Raw genomic sequence first — 14381 nt, 5'->3', positions numbered from 1 at the left:
ATGATAGATGGGGTAAAAAATCAGGAGACTTTAAAACTGTGCCTGTCTTCTCTCTTCCATGTTGCCTGGAAGTCCAGAGTTTATCTTGAATTGAAACCAATTGTTCACTAAATGGTTGATAGAATTCACTTGTGAATCCATCTAGCCCTGGAGATTTATTCTTAGGGAGTTCATTGATGGGTCGTTGAATTTCTTTTTCTGACATAGAATTATTTAGGTATTTTTCTTCCTCTTCATTTAACCTGAGCAACTAATATTCTCAGAAATAGTCATCCATTTCACTTAGATTATCAAAATTATTGACATATAGTTAGGCAAATGATTTCCAAGTTATTACATTAATTTCCTCTTCATAGGTGGTGAGTTCAACATTTTTATTTATGATACTAGTAATTTGGTTTTTCTTCTTTCTTTTTTGATAAAATTAATCAAGGTTTATCTATTTTATTGGCCTATTCATAAAACTAATTCTTTATTTATTAGTTTAACAGTCTTCTTGCTTTTGATTTTATAAATTTATCCTTTAAATTTGAGTATTTAATTGGGGTGTTTTAATTAGTTCTTTCTCCAATTTTTTTTTAGTTGCATGCTTAGTTCAAAGTTTTCTGCTCACTCTATTTTATTCATGCAAGTATTTAAAGATTTAATATATCCCCTAATTGTCTTGCCTCTATTCCATAAATTTTGGTGTCTTGTCTTATAATCATCTAGAATGAAGTCATTAATTCTATCTAAAAATTATTGCTTGAGCCACTCAAATTTTAAAATGAAATTATTTAGATTCCAATTAATTTTAGGTCTGTCTCTCCATGGTATGTTATTGCAAGTGATTTTTTTGCACTATGATACTAGAAGGAAGTAGTCACTATTTCTGCCTTTCTGCATTTGATTATGAGGTTTTTATTCCCTAGTATATGAAAAATTTTTGTGTACCTTCTATGTACTGCAAAAAAAATAAAAAATATATTATTTTATATTCCCATTCAGTTTTCTCCAAGAGTCTATTACACTTAGGTTTTCTAATATTCTATTTCCCTCCTTAACTTCCTTCTTGTTTATGTTATGGCTTAGATTTATCTAATTTTGTGAGAGGGAGGTTGAGGTCTCCCACTAGCAGAATTTTGGTGTCTATGTCTTCCTGTAACTCATTTATCTTCTCCTCTAAGAATATGGATATTATACCATTTGGTGCATACATATTAAGTATTGAAATTGTTTAATTGTCTATGGTACCTTTTAGGAGAATGCAGTTTCCTTCCTTAACTCTATTAATGAGATCTAATTTTTGCAGCTGTTTTGTCTGAGATAAGGATTGCCACCTTGGTCTTTTTGAGGTCAGTTTATGCTCCAACCTTTTATTTTTACTCTGTATGTATCTTTCTGCTTCAGATGAGTTTCCTGTGGGCAGCATATTGTTGGATTTTGGTTTTTAATCTATTCTTCTATTCACTTATATTGTATGAGAAAGTTCATCCCCTCCACATTGAAAATCATAATTATTAACTCTTCACTGTCCTCCATACTATCTTCCCTCTATTTCTATTTTTCACCTTATCCACATTCCCCATTATTTTTCTTCAAATACCACCTCGTTCAGTGTGTTTGCCGCTTATATCCATCCCCTCTCCGCTTTCTCTCCCTTTTCTTTTTTTTTCTAATTTGGTAATTTAATTGGAGATTCTTAATTTTTTCTTTCTCTAGTTCTTTAGTTGCATATTTATTTCATCGATTTCCTCTTTCTCTAATTTATTCATGTAAGAATTTAAAGATATAATACATCCCCTTACAGCTGCTTTGAATGTATCATATAGGTTTTGATATGTTGTTTCACTATTGTCATTATCTAGGATGAAATAAAAAATTCTATAATTTGCTGTTTGATCCACTCATTCTTTAAAATGAGGTTATTCATTTTCCGATTAGTTCTGAGTCTATATCTCCTTGGCCCAATAATGCTTATGATTTTTACTGTATTGTGATCAGAGAAAGATGTATTCACTATTTTTGTCTTTCTGCTGTTCATTGTTAGGTTTTTATTCTCTAATACATGGTCAATTTTTGTATAAGTGTAATGTATTGCAGAGAAAAAGGTATACTCCTTTCTATCCCCATTCAATTTCCTCCATAAGTCTATCATTTCTAGTTTTTCTAACAATTTATTTACCTCCTTAAATTCTTTCTTGTTTATTTTATGATTCAATTTTTCTAGATCTGAGAGTGGGAGGTTGAGGTCTCCTACTAGTAGAGTTTTGCTGTCTATGTTTTCCTATAGTTCTTTCAGCTTCTCCTCTAAGAATTTGGATGCTATCCCATTGGGCGCATATAAATTCAGCATTGAAAGCACTTTATTTTCTATGATACCATTTAGGAGGATATAGTTTCCTCCCTTATCTCTTTTACTGCTATGTATTTTCGCAGCTGCCTTGTCTGAGATAAGGATTGCTACTTCTGCTTTTTTCACTGCAGCTGAAGCAAAATCTATTTTGCTCCAATGTTTTACCTTTACACACACTCTCTCTATATCTGTGTCTCTGTGTATGTATATATATATATATATATATATATATATATATATATATATATATATATATATATACATATATTAATCCACTCTGCTGTTCACTTACATTTTAAGGGAGAGTTCATCCCATTCACAAAGTTATAATTACTAACTCTTTATTGCCCTACATGATATCTTCCTCCTTCTGAATTTTTCCACTTTTTCCCCCTTTGTCTGTATTGCTATTTTCCCTCTGTTTGGATTTCTCCCCTTTTTCCCCTTTATCCACATTGAAATCTTCACTCTGTTTGCATTTTCCCCCTTTTTTCCATTTATCCATATTCCCCAGTATTTTGTTCTGAATTCCACTCCATTCAGTGTGTTTGCCCTGCTATATCCCCTTTCTTCCCCCTTTCCCTTTGCCCCTTTTCCCTTCCCTTCCTTCTGTTAGTTCCCCTTTTTCTCTGACTCGTTGCCTCCATCCCCCCCTCCTCTTTTTCCCCTTTTAATACTTGAAAGGTAAGAAGTTTTTTAAGTTAACTGAGTATGTGTGTAATTTAACTTTAAGACATGTCTGATGAAAGGAAGATTCAGGTGTTTCTCATCTGCTCCTTTCTTCCCCTCTATTTCCCTAGGACGTTTGTACCCTTTAATGTAATGAGATTTACCTCATTCAATCCCCCTCCCTCTTCCCATCTCCTTCCTGTCCCCTCTTTTAAGGAGGTAGTGTTTTTCAATCATTCTGAGTCGTAGAAAATTCTGAGTATCCATCACGTCCAACTAAGTATAGTCTATCTAATAGAGTTACAATTTTTGAGAGTTATTAGTCTTTATCCCAAATAGGGTTATAGCCAGTTTCATTCCATTGGATAATAGTCTAATGGATAAGTCATGATGGTCCATCATGTTTGACTAGGTATATTCCCTCTGTTAGAGTTACAGTTCTCAAGAGTAATGAGAATCTTTTCCTCATGCTGGCATATAGCCAGTTTCATCTTATTGGATAGCAGCTTTTTTTCTTTACCCCTCCCTTTTATTTGCCCTTTCATGTGGCTCTTGAACCTCCTGTTCGTTGTTCAAATTTTGTGTTTAGCTCTGGTCTTTTCATCAGGAATTTTTGGAATTCTTCCATTTATTAAATGTCCATCATTTCCCCTGAAAATGAAGACTCAGATGCAGCCAGGTCTTGTGTAATCCTTACTGTGGCTCTTTGATATTTAAATTGTTTTTTCTGGCTGTTTGCAGGATTTTCTCTTTTATCTGATAGTTCTGAACTTTGCCCACAACAATCTTTGGTGTTTTAATTTTAGGATCCCATTCTGTAGGGGATTGATATATTCTTTTTTAATTTTTAATTTTAATTTTTTATTATGTTATCCATCTATTCTTTCAATAAATATTTTGCCCTCTGGTTCCATGATATTAAAGCGATTTTCCATCCCTAGATCCTGTAATATTAAGCCCAAGTTTGTTTTTCTCTTTAGTGTTTTCAGGAAGAACAATAATTTTCAGGTTGCCCCTCCTCGACCTATTCTCGAAGTCAGTGGTTTTGCTGATGAGGTATTTTATATTTTCTTCTATTTTTCTATGTTTTGATTTTCTTCAACAAGCTCTTGCCATCTCATGAAGTCATCAGTTTCCACAGACTCCATTCTTTTTTTTAGAGCCGAGTTTTCTTCATTTATTTTTTGCAACTCCTTATCCAGTGAATTCTGTTTTTGCAAGAGCTTTCCATTTGACCCATTTAGGTCAAATTAATGCAATGTAATGTAACTTACCCCCACTCAATCCCCTTCATCTTCCCATCTTTTTACTGCCCCACTCTATCAGAGTGATGGACAAGTCATGAATGACCATTACCTCTGGCTAAATATATTGACTCTAATAGAGTTACAATTCTTAAGAATTAGGAGAATCTTTTCCCAGGTGGGGATACAGCCAGTTTCATCTTATTGGATAGCAGTTTTTTTCATTTCCTTTTTTTACCATTTCATCTATCTTTTGTGCCTCCTGTTTAAAGTCCAATTTTTTTAGTTCTTTTTTTTCATCAGGAAAAGTTGGAAGTTTCCTATTTTGTTAAATGTCCATCATTTCCCCTGGAAGAGAAAGCTTGATTTTGCTGGATAGTAAATTTTTGGCTTCATTCCAAGCTCCCTTGATCTTTGAAATATCATATTCCAAGTCCTCTGATCCCTTAAAATTGGTTCAGCAAGGTCCTGTGGAATCCTTACTGTGACTCCTTTTTTATTTAAATTGTTTTTTCTGGAAGTTTGCAGAATTTTTTTCTTTTATCTGATAGTTTTGGAATTTGGTCACAATATTTCTTAGTGTTTTCATTTTGGGATACCTTCCAGGAGGAGTTACATGAATTCTTACAATTAGTATTTTGCATTCTGCTTCCATGAGAGCAGGGCAATTCTCTCTCACTATATCCTGAAGAATTGATTCAAGCTTTTTTTCTCCTCATTGTTTTAAAAAAAGCCCACTGATTCTTAAATTGTTTCTCCTAGTTCTAAACTCTGCTTTAGTCACTTTGCTGATGAGGTACTTTACATTTTCTCCTATATTTTTTTCCTTTTTTAAAAAAATTGTTTAATAGATTTTTGTTGTCTTATTAAGTCACTAGTTTCCACAGATTCCAGTCTTCTTTTTAGAGAACAATTTTTTCATTGGCCTCTTGCCACTCCTTTTCCAATCGATCAATTCTATTTTTGAAGGGGTTTTCCATTTCTCCAACTGTGGTTTTGAGAGAATCATTTAAATTTTACACTTGTCCAATTATATTTTCGTTTTCTTGTTGCAAGATGAGATGTTAATTTTTCTCATTGTTAAGTTTCTCTTCTATTTCATGTTTCGACATTTTCCAATTGATTTTTAAACTCCTTCCTGATCTCTTCTAAGAAATATTTCTTGGGAGAGACCAATTCATGTTCTCCTTAAAAGTTCTAGATCTCTCTGAGTTAGTATATTTTTCTTCTAGGTCACTTTCAGTGGATGCCCCACACACAGCCACACCCTTCCACTGTTTTTTCGTCATTTTCTTGTATCTTGTTTAGGGGGTGGAGCTGTTTCACAGACCTTTGGTGCTGAAATTCCTAGAGACTTTGTTCACTGTGCTTAGCAATTCCAGGTGGGTTGACCGGTAGGGGATGCTATTTGATTTCTCTGGCATGTCTGTGACATTGAAAATGGCCCATTCTCTAAGACTAGGGGGTTGGGGGATGCAGCATGATGTTATTCTCAAATAATGTAGGCTGTGCCCCCAGTCTATATAGTTAATCTCCTTAATCCTCACTCAGCACTGGGAGATCTGCTGCCCATGTTTGAGCCTTTGGTGGGGGAGTTGAAAGAGCAACTTTCTCCCACAGGAATTGAGGGAGGAGACTCAACTAGAAAAAAAGGCTACTTCATTGAAAACACAGGGGCTGATAGCACTAGTCTTCCAGACCAGCAGACCTGACTGGATTGATATCTAGTTGTACTCTAGAGTTCTCTCTAGAGAGTTGGAACTCTCCTTCCAACCTGGCTAGAACTCTCTTGACTGCCACTCAAACAGATAAAGCTTCCATGGCTGTCCTCAGGTTAGTTCCTGGACTTCACCTCACTACCCCTGCACTGGCTCTTGGCTCTCTACCTCTGGTTCAACCACACTCCCCTGAGACCTGGTTGGTAGATGTTCTTCTCCAAGTTTCTTTTCTGGATTTTGTGGATCCAAATTCTGTTAAGTGGGATGGTTCAATTATTTCTGAGGGAAAGGCAGGAGAGCTTAGGATACTGCCTGGATTGTCTCTGCCATCTTGGCCAGAAGTCCCTAATTCTACTTTGACTCTAAACTATAACATTATGTTTTTTATAGAATAAAATCAATATTTAGATTAGTTATTCTCTCTTTTGCTCCATTAATTCAGGAGGTGAGTAAGCAAGAGTTGACTTTATCACAAAGAAGACTGTTTAGAATACCTGTGGTATTATTATCATAGCTACCTAGTTTTAGAGACCCTGGAAAGTCGACATCCTAATGATACAGAGGTGTCATCATAAAGGGGATTCCATTTAAAGATACATAGTGCAGTGCCCATTAGGAACTATATTTAAGGAACACTTTCCAGGAAGCAATAATGTTGTCATGGAAACTAACCAAAGTATTTTAATTTTTCTCAATTCTATTAAATATCACTTTTACAGTATCAAATCTATTAGGAGTCTGTCAAATAGCAGTAAAGGTTATCAGGCAGGCATGAAATTCAAACTCTTTATTTTTTGATTAATGTTGTTCAGGAAAGAAAAACTCAATTTTGGAGGGGTCACCAGTTAAAACAGAGAAAATGCATGACAACTTAATAACAACTCCAGTTTGTTAAATTTTAATGCAACTTCAAGTTGTATAGGAATATTTAGCATAAATATTCTCTCCTCTGTTCTTTTCTCTCTGCATTTTTCTCTATCTTTCTCTGTCTCTTAATTATTTAAATATATATATATATATATATATATATAAACATATTCTCTTTCTCTGAATATATATATATATACATATATATATATAATATAATTTTCATTTATTTATTTATACACACACACACACACACACAAATATGTTTGCACACAAATAACTGATACCTTGGATTAAGTATTCCCTGGGTTTGAGTCCTCCTTCTGCAACAAATATCCATGTTATGTGGGGCAAGTAGTTTAATCTCTCATTGCTCCCAACCAACTCTCTAAAGCAATAAATTGTAGGATGTTTGCTAATTTGAATTGGTAGATGGAGTTTCTGTAGGTAAAAATTTGTTATTCCATTGGAAATTATGAGAGAGAGAGAGAGAGAGAGAGAGAATATTAGAAAAAATCTGATTTCATCAGTACATGGAAATAGAAATAGTCTTCTGTATGTATATTGAAACTTTTTCATGTCTTAGTGAATGATATTCAACTTTTGATGAAATCTCAAATATGTGTCACCTGGTACCTAATCTTCTAATTGTTGCAGTCCACTCTGGGCAGCCGGGTCTCAGTTTAATTCACACAACTCTTTGGTGAGCTCCGCTGGACATGTCCCACATGTTCAATAATGAAAGTCAGCCAGTGAGAGATAAGCAAGGAGTTTATTGCAGGTATATGCTACATCTCTGACTCACATAGTTGAAATAAGGGTATATATAAGCCTAGTCCCCTTGTATCAGCATCCCTCATCTCCAGGCCTGTGGAAGTATAACTGGTATGCCACAAAAGGTCTGTATCCTGGAAAAATGTGGAATCTTCAACAAGATAAAGATGAAAGGTAAGAGAGATAAGGACTAGAACTCCTTCCTGGGACAGTTGAACAATATGAGGATGACAGGCAGAGGGATAAGGACAAAAGGTCCTTCCTGAGAATATTCAACAAGATAAGGATGAAAGGCAGGAGAACAAAGAGAGAGAAGGGCCAGAGCTCCTTCCTGAGTTCAGAGCACTCTGGTATGGACCTTCCTGTTGTCCCAGGTCTCAATGACTCTCAGGATGAACTCCTCATGGCCACATACTCTATCTATTATCCCCTTACATCTAATGACAAGTGAAAGTCAGCTGTGAAATTAGGTCAGCTGGCCCTTGCAAATCATAAACAGAATCTTTAAAAGTCTTCATTATATCTTGCCATATTCTAGAGCTATAATACCACCATTTTTTCTCATTCCTTTCAAAGCAAAATTCCTTGAAGAATCTGTCTATATTTATTACCTCTGTTTCCTCATCTTCCATGCACTTTTCATTTGGTGACCTTGTTAGCTCCCATGGTTAAATTATCATTTTTAAGCAAGGTATATCTAAGCCTATATCTAACCTGTCTTTCTGGATTCTCTTGTTTTATATTATCATTTCAAATTTTATGCTCCCAAATAGAACTTGTTGTCTTTCTCTCCCATCCCACCCCTCTTCAGAATATCTCTTTTATGTCAAGTACATCATCATCCTAACAAGTGAGCCATGATGTTATCCTCAATCCTTATTTTCCCTTGCCCAATATAACCAACCACAGTTCAAATCTTGTCAGTCAAATTAATTATTTGTCTCTTTTTCTCCATGCAGGTAGCCATCATCTGAGTTCATTTCCCCATCACCTCTAACCTGTATTGTTTATTTTTTTTAAATATTTTTATTTGTTTTTTCCAGTTATATGCCATGTTAGTTTTTAACCAATCAATTTTTTTAGCAACGCCTTGGGATATACATTATTCTCCTTAACTTCCCTCACTTCTCCCTCCCCTGACAGAAAGTAATCTGATATAGGCTCTACATTTATAACCATGTTAAACATAATTCCATATTATTCATGTTATGAGTGGACAGTCAGATGCAATTGGAAGAAAGAAATCATTGGAGAGAAAAATGACATAATACATGACAACTTTTAAAAATTGAAGATAATAAACTTTTGTCTTCATTTGAACTCCACAATTCCTTCTCTAGATAGGGATGGTACTTTCTATCATAATTCATTTAAAATTATCTTCCAGTATTATACTGCTGAAATGAATGAATCTATCATGGTTGATCATCACCCCATGTTGTTATTAGTGTGTACAATCTTCTTCTAGTTCTGCTCATCTCACTCAGTATAAATTTATGCAAGTCTTTCCAGGCTTTTCTGAAATTCCATCTCTCTTGATTTCTTATATAACAACTGTGTTCCATCACATAAATATACTATAATTTGTTCAGCTATTCCCTGATAGATGGGCATCCCCTCAGTTTCCAATGCTTTGGCTCCACAGAAAAAGGCACTATGAATATTTTTGTACATGTGGGTTATTTACTCTTTTTATGACCTCTTCAAATTGTAAATCCAGGAGTGGTATTTCTGGCTCAAAGAGTGGGCATAATTCAGAATTGCTCTCCAGAAATGTTGGATCAATCCACAACTCCACCAATAATGTATTAGTGTCCAAGTTTTTCCACATTCCCTCCACCATTCATCATTTTCCTTTCTAGTCATATTGAACAATCTGAAAGGAGTGAGGTGGTATGATGTTTTAATATGCACTTCTCTAATCAATATTGATTTGGAAAATTTTTTCATATGATTTAAGATAAGCTTTGATTTCTTCATATGAGAATTGACCTCCCATAGCCTTTAACCATTTATCAATTGGGAATGACTTTTTTTTTTAGAAATTTGACTCAGTTCTCTATAAATTTTAGAAAGGAGCACATTCTCAGAAATACTAGCTGTAAAAAATTGTTTCCCACACTAATACATTGTTGGTGGAGCTATGAACTCATGAAGCCTTTCTGGAGAACAATTTGAATTTAAACACAAAGGGAAATAAAAATGTGCATACCCTTTAATCCACCAATATAACTACTGGGTCTATACCCTGAAGAGATCATGAAAAAGGGTATAAACATCACTTGTACAAAAATATTCATAGGAGCTTAGTTTGTGATGGCAAAGAATCGGAAATTAAATGAATGTCCGTCAATTGGGGAATGCCTGAACAAATTGTAGTTCATGTACCTTATGGAACATTATTATTCTATTAGGAAACATGAGGGATTGAATTTGCATGGAAGGATTTGCATGGACTGATGGTGAGCAAGATGAGCAGAACCAGAAGAACATTGTACACCCTGGCAACAACATGGGGTTGATGACCAATCTTAATGGACTTGCTCACTTCATCATTGCAACAGTCAGGGACAATTTTAGGATATCTGTACTCGACAATAATGTCTATATCCAAAGAAGGAATTATAGAGCTTAAATACAGACAAAAGACTATTACCTTTAATTTTTTTATAAAGTTATCTTATTATGAAATTTTGCTATCTCTTATATTTTATTTTTTCCTTAAGGATATGATTTATCTATCAACACATTCAAGTTTGATAAATGTACAGTATGGAAACAATGTAATGATTACCAGACTGCCTTCTGTGGGTGGCTGGGGTGGGTGGCTAGACTGGAGAATAGCTAAACAAGTCATGGAACATGAATACTATGGAATATTATTGTTCTAAAAGAAACCATAAATGGTTGGACTCTAGAGAAACATGGATTGAGTTATAAGATCTGATGCTGAGAGAAGAGAGCAGAACCAAGAAAACGATGTACACCTTAACAACAATTTGAGATGATCAACTTTGGTGAAAGGAGCTCCTCTCAGCAGTTCAGAGAGCTGGAACAACTGTATTAGACTGGATATGGATAACATTATCCCCATCCAGAGGAAGAAAATCTAACCAAACCAAAATAAAATAAACAAAAACAAAAATCCAACTCTTTAGACTCTGATGATGTATCTTTCCCTTAATCCTAATTCCTCACATTGAAAATGACTAATTTGCAAACATGTTTATCAAAAATATGTATGCATACTGCTAACCTGACTGTTCACCACTGAGGAGAAGGGAGTGGGAAAGGAGGTTGGAAGATAATTGTGTAACTTAAAAATATATGTACACATGAATGAAAAATAAATAAATGAATTTTTGTTTATTTTTTTGGGGTTTTTTAGGTTTTTGCAAGGCAAACAGGGTTAAGTGGCTTGCCCAAGGCCACACAACCAGGTAATTATTAAGTGTCTGAGACCGGATTTGAACCCAGGTACTCCTGACTTCAGGGCCGGTGCTTTATCCACTATGCAACATAGCTGTCCCAATAAATAAATTTTTAAAAATGTAAATGTCTATTTTTTTTATATTGGTCCTTTTCAAGCTAGCCTAAACAACAGGGATCAAGAGCATGGATTGGGTATAATGAAGGGTATGAAGAAATATGATTATTAAGCTAAATAATGACTTGGTCCACAGGTCAAAAGTCCAGGTAGAAGACAATTGTCCTTAGCTCTAAGCTCAGACCAATTGTAAGAGCTACTATGTAAGCAGAAATAGACTAATAATTGCTTTAGAGCAGAGACTGCTTTGTTTTTATACCTTTCCAAAGTTATTACATATTCTTCTTATTCAACTATTTTCTGTTTGTCATATACATTAAAGGTCCTCTTTCCTCTTCTCTTCCTTGAAAATTCTTAAGTTACTTTAACACTCAGCTGAAATGCCAGTCCCTCCATCTGCTAAATGTCCTCTCTCTAGAAATCACTTTTTATCTATTTTGTCACAAAAACACAAAAACACACACACACACACACACACACACACAAACACAAACACACACACTCACTGACTCCATTCATAAAATATAAGCTCTTTGAGGGGAAGTACTATGTTACTTCCATCCTAATATCATCAGTATCTAATACATAGTATAGGTTTTTAAAATCATTATAGATTTATTGAAGTCTTAAAATTCAATGGAGAAATAAACTAGTTCATACAAAAAATCTATATAGTTGAAGCCTAGCCATTCTAATATAGGCTATTACATTTTTCTTATACTTCACAGCTGTTCCAAATTAATTGGAACCTCAGGAGATCATTTTGATTCTGATAGTACTGAGACTTTTAAATTTGAAGATTATGCATTCATTTTTCTGGCCTCATAAGTCCAATTCTTCATTAACTTTTCATTCTTGCCCTGAAAAACGATAACAATGAATAAAATGTGAAAGAAAATGTATCATTATGGCAATTAAAAATAGAGAGCCATAGCCATTACTCAGAATCTGATCGAAAATGCTAGCCTTCTGGAGTTCATCAATAATTATGTGATAACCTCCTCCTAAGTGCCCTGAACTATGTTTGGAGCCTTAAGACATATGAAAAAGTTGTAATATCTCCAGGAGTTGGCAATCATTTTTTGAAGAACCTAAACCCCTGAGGAAAATGTGGATCAAAAGTGATTTAATGAATCACTATTTTTATGATGAAATATCAAGACATTAAAATTCAACCAACAGATACTTGGAACAGACTCTTGGGTGGGTGAAAAATGAATCAGAGTAAGGATATATAGGCACCAAAATTTCAAGTAAATCAAAAAATTAATTGAAACAAGGGTCAAGAGCATGGATTGGGTATAATGAAGGGTATGAAGAAATATGATAATTAAGCTAAATAAGTAATTGAAGATTTGTCCACAGGCCAAAATTCAGGTAGAAGACAATTGTCCTTAGCTGTAAGCACAGACCAATTGAAAGAGCTACTCTATCTATGTAAGCAGAAATGGACTAATAATTGCTTTAGAGCAGAGACTGCTTTGCTTTTGTATTCTAGTGCTTAGAACAGTGTCTGGCATATTAGAAACAAATAGACATTTTTCATTCCTTTATTCAACTTAACTCACTTATTCATTTTATTTGGCAGAGTGGATGAAGCACTGGCCCTGGAATCAAGAGGACCCAAGTTTAAATATGGCCTCAGACCTGTGACAATTACTAGTTATGTTACTTTGGGCAAGTCACTTAACCCTGTTTGCCTCAAACCCAAGGCCATCTCTAGTCATCCTGATTTATACTGGTCATTGGACTCTGGAGGAGAAAATGAGCCTGGTGCCTTAGCAGTGCCACCCCCACACACACACACACACTCAAATCCAACTCACTTGCTTTTCATGCCACCACTTCTCTGATCTCATGGTCTTTGAGAATGAAAAACAAACAACAACACATACCATTTAAGAATCTCATGAAATGGAAGATATGCAGGCAATTTAATTGTTCTACTTTATAACTTCAATTCACCCTTTGTGATTTGACTTTTACTTGTCTCCTTTGGAGCAGAAGTGAAATACTGAGAAATGCATTGCACTCTTACCCTACCTCCCAGTCATTTTATGAAAGAAATTGGCATTTCTCCTTAGAGTTTACATAACATTGAGTGGCAATTATGCCTTATCACTATCTAAATTCCATTTAGTTTAATATTTCCTCCACTAAAGTCCCACTCAGGCATATTAACCTATCTTGAAGGAACCCCTGAGTTGGTAAAATCAGTCAGCAAACATTCAACTTCTGACTAGTCCCATGAAGTGGGTTCAAACATAGGACCAAAACGAACTATTATCTTAGGCAGAATCTATTGAAGATTCTAGATTTAGACCTCAAATATGCTAGAATCATTCAATCAAAATCAATCCTAAATAAACTGAAGTCTAGAGAAGCTAAATTACTTGCTAAGGTCATATATGTAGTAAGTAATATACTTGCATTTCAAGCAGGTCCTGTGATGCACAGTTTGATACTCTTCACTTTGCAATATAATCTTCACCACTTAGAAGTTATGCTATCAAACTCTGATAAACTAATCATAACAGTTTTACCAATTACAATTATTACTTTATAGATACATAGACCATTCTTGAGATGTCTGCAGTAAATACAATACTTTTTTTTTTTCCCTCAGAGAGGCAGGAAGGGAGCCCCATGTCCTTGGCGGAAAGGAACAACAACACAGATTTTGACAATATGTTGGTGCCAGAGACAGAAGAACATAAAGACACAAGATCAGACCCAAGATGAGAGAAAATGGGCAGAAAAACAGACTAGGGATTAAACATGAAGTACCCAATCATGGCAGTATGGAAGAGGGTAGGGTGTAAATTAGGGCAAATGTCTCCTTTTTTCTACTCTGGAAATCACAAGCCAAGTTTCAAATTTTGAGGTCTGCTTTCACTTAGAGAGGGTTTTGAAGTTTTCTGCTTTGGAGTTTCTTTTGATTGCTTTTATTTTGTTAAAGGGAAGGTCATGAAGAGCTAAAAGTGGACAAGAGTGAAGAGGGACAGCATAATGTTACTCAGTAAAGTTAATATAACTGAGAATTTTTGGAATGTACGATTCTTTCATAATTCTTAATTTAAAGTAGAATTTTCAATATAAATTTATGTAATTTCTGAATTTACAATCCATTCCCTCAGATTATGACACCAAAATACTAGAGGTAAACCAGACAATGTTACTTATACTCTTGCTTGAGATAGATGGATATGCTTGGTTCAATGGCACAG

Source organism: Macrotis lagotis, chromosome 3, assembly GCF_037893015.1.
Source record: "Macrotis lagotis isolate mMagLag1 chromosome 3, bilby.v1.9.chrom.fasta, whole genome shotgun sequence".
Classification (NCBI taxonomy): domain Eukaryota; kingdom Metazoa; phylum Chordata; class Mammalia; order Peramelemorphia; family Peramelidae; genus Macrotis; species Macrotis lagotis.
This window is presented reverse-complemented; position numbering follows the sequence as displayed.